The sequence below is a fragment of the Scatophagus argus genome, chromosome 21 (genome assembly GCF_020382885.2).
Source record: "Scatophagus argus isolate fScaArg1 chromosome 21, fScaArg1.pri, whole genome shotgun sequence".
Lineage (NCBI taxonomy): Eukaryota > Metazoa > Chordata > Actinopteri > Scatophagidae > Scatophagus > Scatophagus argus.
The window spans coordinates 4,155,951-4,161,950 of NC_058513.1; positions in this window are offsets into that span (position 1 = coordinate 4,155,951).

Genomic DNA, 6,000 nt, shown 5'->3' on the forward strand with positions numbered 1-6,000 from the left:
CTCTTGGGTAAATGGGGATGAGCATGAGTACCCGGTAGCTGAAATCTACCTAGAGGTCAGAGGCCAGACTTACCAAATGACGGTGGGGGTGGTTGAGAGACTAAGCCATTCTGTGGTCATCGGCCAAGACCTCCCTGTCCTGCCTGAGCTAGTGCAAACAAGCCGACCCGTCAGCATGGTAGTGACAAGGGCCCAGAGCCGGGCACAGGGTCCTGAAGAGCCCGCTGATGAGCCTGAGTCCACTAGCCTGTCAGAGCTGCCATTTGCCGAGGAGGACATCACTCCTCCTGCAAGAGGGAAATGCAGGAAGACCCGCAGGCAGCGCAGACAGGATAGGTTAGTGGGGACATTGCAGAGATCTGAGGAGCTACCGGTTAACCAACCAGATGATGAGTGGGTGAAGGGGGAAGATAATTTTGAGCAGCTGCAGAGAGAGGATCCCACCCTGCAGAAAGCTTACGAGAAGGTCCCCCACATTGATGATATCCCGACAGAAGCCCCTCCTGCTTTGTCCAGGGAGAGATATATAATGAGAGATGGAAGGTTATATCACCAGCCAGGGGAAGGCAGGACTGAGCAGCTAGTGGTGCCCAAACAGCTCAGGGAACAGGTGCTAGCTTTGGGTCACAAAATCCCTTGGGCAGGTCATCTGAGCAACACCAAGAGCCACGAGAGAATTGCAGCCAGGTTCTATTGGCCAGGGCTCTACAGTGATGTCTTAAATTATTGTAAGACCTGTCCGGAATGCCAGTTGACCAGTCGCAGAAAGACTAGCCCTTATCCACTTCAGCCACTTCCTGTCATCGAGGTGCTTTTTACCCGTATTGCTATGGACATTGTAGGTCCCCTGGAGAGAACACAGACAGGCTACCGGTACATTCTGGTAGTCTGTGACTATGCTACCCGTTACCCAGAGGCCTTCCCTCTGCGCAAGGTAACAGCTCGCCCCATAGCACAGACATTGTTGCAACTCTTCTCCAGGGTGGGCATCCCACAGGAAGTCCTTACGGACCAGGGCACGGCTTTCCTATCAAAGACCATGCAACAGGTTTATAGTTTGCTGGGTATTAAGGGCATAAGAACCACTCCATACCACCCTCAGTCCGATGGACTTGTAGAACGTTACAACCAGACGCTTAAAAGCATGTTGAGGAAGTTTGTGGCAGCCAATGGGAAAGACTGGAACCGCTGGCTGCCCTTCTTACTTTTTGCATACCGTGAGGTCCCCCAGGCCTCCACAGGTTTTTCACCCTTTGAGCTGCTTTATGGCCGACAGGTTCGTGGTCCCTTGGACGTTCTGAGAGAAGCCTGGGAGGGACCCAGGTCTCCCAAGACTCACAGCATCTTGGCTCATGTGCTGAAGATGAGAGACAAGATGGAGGAGATGGCAGAGCTGGTACGAACGAACCTGGGGCAGGCCCAGACTCACCAGAAGGCCTGGTACGACAAGACAGCCAGGCAGAGGAGTCTTCAACCAGGGCAGAAGGTTCTGCTTCTTCTGCCCACCACTGAGACAAAGCTGCTTGCCAGGTGGCAGGGGCCGTACAAGGTGGTGCGGAAGATGGGTCCAGCCACCTACGAGATTGAGCTTCCTGGGAAGAGGAAACCCAGACAAACTTTTCATATTAATCTCCTAAAGGAGTGGCATGAGAGGCAACCACAGTTGCAACTCAGTATGCTGGCAGTGGCAGAGGGGGAGGAGAGTCCTGAGCAGTTCTTCCCCATCAGCCAGCAGTCAACCACCCTAGACCTGCCGCACCTGACTCCTCAGCAGCAGAGAGGGATGGAAGCGGTCATCCCTGCAGGTCTCTTCCAAGAGAGAACGGGCTTCACGACAGTGGTCGAGCATTCCATCCCTCTGAAAGACACAACTCCGGTGCGGCAGCGGATGTACCGGGTGCCTGAGCGTCTCCTGCCATGCCTCAAGGCGGAGGTGGAGGAGATGCTGGCCTTGGGGGTGATTGAAAAATCCGCTAGTGAATGGAGCAACCCAGTAGTGCTGGTGCCCAAGAAGGATGGCACCATGCGCTTTTGCATTGACTTTCGACGAGTGAACGCACAGTCCCATTTTGATGCTTACCCTTTGCCGAAGCTGGAAGATTTGATTGAGCGCCTGGGCAAAGCATCATTTATAACCACCTTAGACTTGTGCAAGGGATATTGGCAAGTACCTCTGACTAAAGAGGCCAGGCCCTACACAGCCTTTCGTACCCCTCAGGGGCTGTTTCAGTTTCGGGTAATGCCCTTTGGCCTGCAGGGGGCACCAGCCACTTTTCAAAGACTGATGGACATTGTGTTGGCTGGTACAGACTCTTTTGCTGCAGCTTACCTCGATGGCATTGTGGTGTACAGTGCAACCTGGGAGGACCATCTCTGTCATATAGGTGAGGTGTTTCAGCGCATCCAACAGGCGGGCTTGACCATCCACCCACAGAAGTTTGCCCTGGCGAAGGAGGAGGTGCGGTGGGCCGAGGGGTGATTCGGCCGCAGAAAGAGAAGGTTCAGGCGGTACTGGACTGCCCACGGCCCCAGACCAAGAAGGATGTCCGGTCGTTCCTGGGCCTAGTAGGGTGGTACCGCCGGTTTGTGCCGGACTTTGCGCGACGGGCGACACCGTTGTCAGACTTGACCCGGAAGTCGGGATCCTCCAAGGTCCAGTGGAGGGAGAAGCAACAGCAGGCGTTCCTGGACCTGAAAGAGGCGCTCTGTAAAGACCCAGTGCTCCAGAGTCCTGATTTTGGACAACACTTCACTGTCCAGGACTGATGTTATTATTTATTTATTTATTATTTATTTTTTTGTATTTATTTATTATGATTAGTGTATTGGATGGACCATTATGTCTGCTGGTAATCCCCTCCATAATGGTTTGGACCGTTTGGGCTCAACAAGCAGCCCTATTTAAAGGAGCCTCATTTTGCTCTTGTTGTTCCTTGGGAGAACTACCATGTGCTGTTGTGAGTGTTTGTTATCGGTTTTTGGTTCCTGCATTGTTCCTGTCTGTGAAAACCTTGTGTTCCGGGAGAATAAAAGGGCTTTTCCTGGCACCTGATGCTTTGCTGCCTCCTACTTTCAATCTCTTCTGGGGAGACCACTCTGGTCCCTCACAGAGACATTGAGACATTTTACAGGGTAAGTAGAAACTCAGACCTGCTAGTGACCTGTGACTCAGCATTCATTAAAGTATTATTAAATAAGTTGCCTGCTCAGTGCTAAGAAGCCAGACAGCAACCACATCTGAAATCTGTCTTCATTGTGATTTCCACTACACATGAGAAGTTTTGTGAAATTAAACCTAAGTTGTAGCTATTTGTGGATATTTATGTTGGTTCCTTTTTTTTTTAAACTGCATGTTGTGCTTTATGTTATATGGTTTCGAATTAACCTGCTACGATACTAAATCAGCTGCAGCAGTCACTAACAGACTTTCAGTGAAGCAGCATTGTGGCTACCTTATCAAAGTCTCTTGGACATTCAATAACGGCAAACCTAATCAATAACTTGTCCTGGTGAGGAGCGACAGGGATGGAGAGAAGAAATAAGGGAGAGGGTGTACCCACAGAGAGGCAGAGAGTCTGAAGTGATGCATCAGAGAGAACCGTGTAGAAATGATCACGGAGAGACTTCAGAAGGCTGCAGGTGGGAGGTAAATAAGGGCATTGGTATGATGACAACGATAACATGCATGGTGACAATATTGTCCCATGCAGAAAGGGAGAGACGACAAAGGCCGGCAAGAGCAGCAAGGGAAAGAACGAATGATCACCTCAGCAGCACATAGCGGGGCGGCTGAGTGCGAAAATCATTCAGATGGTGATACGAGCATGAAATGGTGCATGTGCTTCACCATTAGCCTTATTATTAAGATGTTAACATTAGTCAAATGAAAATCCAACATGGTCAACAGTTTTTGGTTTGGAAAGAAACTTCATCTTGCAGTACATTTTAAACAAGGAAATATAGCGATTTGGCATGAAATGTTGATGGAGCAGTGAATAGGTCAAGTACACAGCAAAATTGGCGTTTATGCATTTTGGAAAAGAGCTCTTCATTTGTAGAGTCCATTCCTATTTTGAAACACTTATACATTCTATTTATGCACTGTCTTGGTTTGTTTTATTTATTCATCAGTTTTGGAAGGTTTAAATCAAGGGTGTCCAAACTTTTTCACTGAGGGCCACATGCATAAAAATATAGAAGGGGCTGGGCCACGTACTAGAAATTAGGTATATAGCCTTAACTTTAGTGTATTAAAGTTAGAAAAATCAATTAAAAGTGGGCAAATATGTTATATTGTTGAATATAATTAAAAACAAAACTGCCTTCATCACAGCTTTCCTAACTGATTTATTCAGAAAAAGCTCATTCTCAGAACAGCAGCCTCAGATTTAGAGAGAAAATTTACAGTACAGAGAAAAAAACAATGAAGTGGAAAATGGAACGGCTAAATTTCAAGCTTGTTATTTAAGTTATTAGGGTTAGCAACACACCTATTAACGTTCGTTTGAAACGGTTATCAACATTAACAGACTGAACTGGACTTAATAACAGGAGTGCATATAATTTTGGTGCTAATCCGACGCCACTCGTGCCAAAAATCCGGACAAATTCACTTGATCAAGGAGCAAATCTTCATCAGATGAGATCAGCTTTGCGTGTGCAGTGTGTGCGCTGTGCACAGCGGTGTGTACTCTGTGTGTTAACAAGAAAAACGCATATAATAAAGTGGTGCGCAAAAGCAGGGTAGCGACAGAATTGATGCGCATTATTGATATTTGTTGCACATGCATGCTTATTAACACACGGGTACTGTGGAATACATTTTACTCACCTAAAGTGGGAACGGCATTGCACTCAGTGGGAGCAGTGATGCTGCGCTTTGGATCGAAGGATGGCTGGCAGGTCTGGAGTAAACTTAGTGGTTCAGATGCGAAGGACATCATGGACATGGCTGTCGGTCACTTTTGTTCTCATTCTGCTTTAGTTCAGTGATAACAGCGAAAATGTTTGCTCACATATGTATGTTGAGCCAAACAGACTGATCATTCTTTTCGCGTGGCGTCTCATCAGAGGAAACTTTTCCTTTTCCAAGCTCCGATAGAACTCGGGGAGGGAAAGCTGCTGATGTTGATTCTTGAGAGAATCATCACACTGGATTTCGATGAGTTCTAATTGCAGATTCTCTTTCACTTCTTCGGCATCCACCAAGAAAGGAGTCGCGAATAGCTTGATTTCTTTTTCAATGACAGAAAAATCCTGGAAGCGCTGTCTGAATTCTGTTTTGAGACATGTAATCACAGACACATATTTCCCTTTTTTAGCAGAAAGGTTGGCCTGTGGATAAGCAGTTCTGATCTCGGACAACGTGGGGAAGTGCACAACGTTGAAGCTGCGCAGTTGTGTCTCAAAGAGATTGAGCTTCACACAAAATGCTTTCATGTGCGCATAAAGTTGTGGTACCAGCTGCTCTTTCCCTTGTAGGCTCTTGTTCAGGGTGGTTAAATGATCAGTAACATCAACTAAAAATGCTAGGCCTGCCAACCACAGAGAATCATTCAGCTCATGAAGTGGTCGGTCCTTCTCTTTCAAAAACTGGTCAATTTCTGACCTCAGGGAGTAAAAACGTTTCAGCGCGGCGCCGCGGCTTAGCCAGCGCACATCTGAGTGGTAGAGTAGATCCCCATACTCAGCATCCACATCAGAGAGGAAAGCCTGAAATTCTCTGTGGTACAGTCCTCTTGCACGAATTATATTGACAGTTTTCACAACTGTGTTCATTACATCTCCGAGATTGACTGTCTTGGCACAAAGAACTTCTTGGTGAACAATACAGTGCATTTTAACCGCCTCTCCTCCAGTCTCTTTCACCTTGGCGCACATCATAGATGCCATTCCTTTGTGTGCACCTGCCATAGCTGGAGCTCCGTCTGTGGTAACTCCACACAGCTTGTCCCATTGAAGTCCCATTTTGTCAATTGAGTCTGACACAGCTTCAAAAAT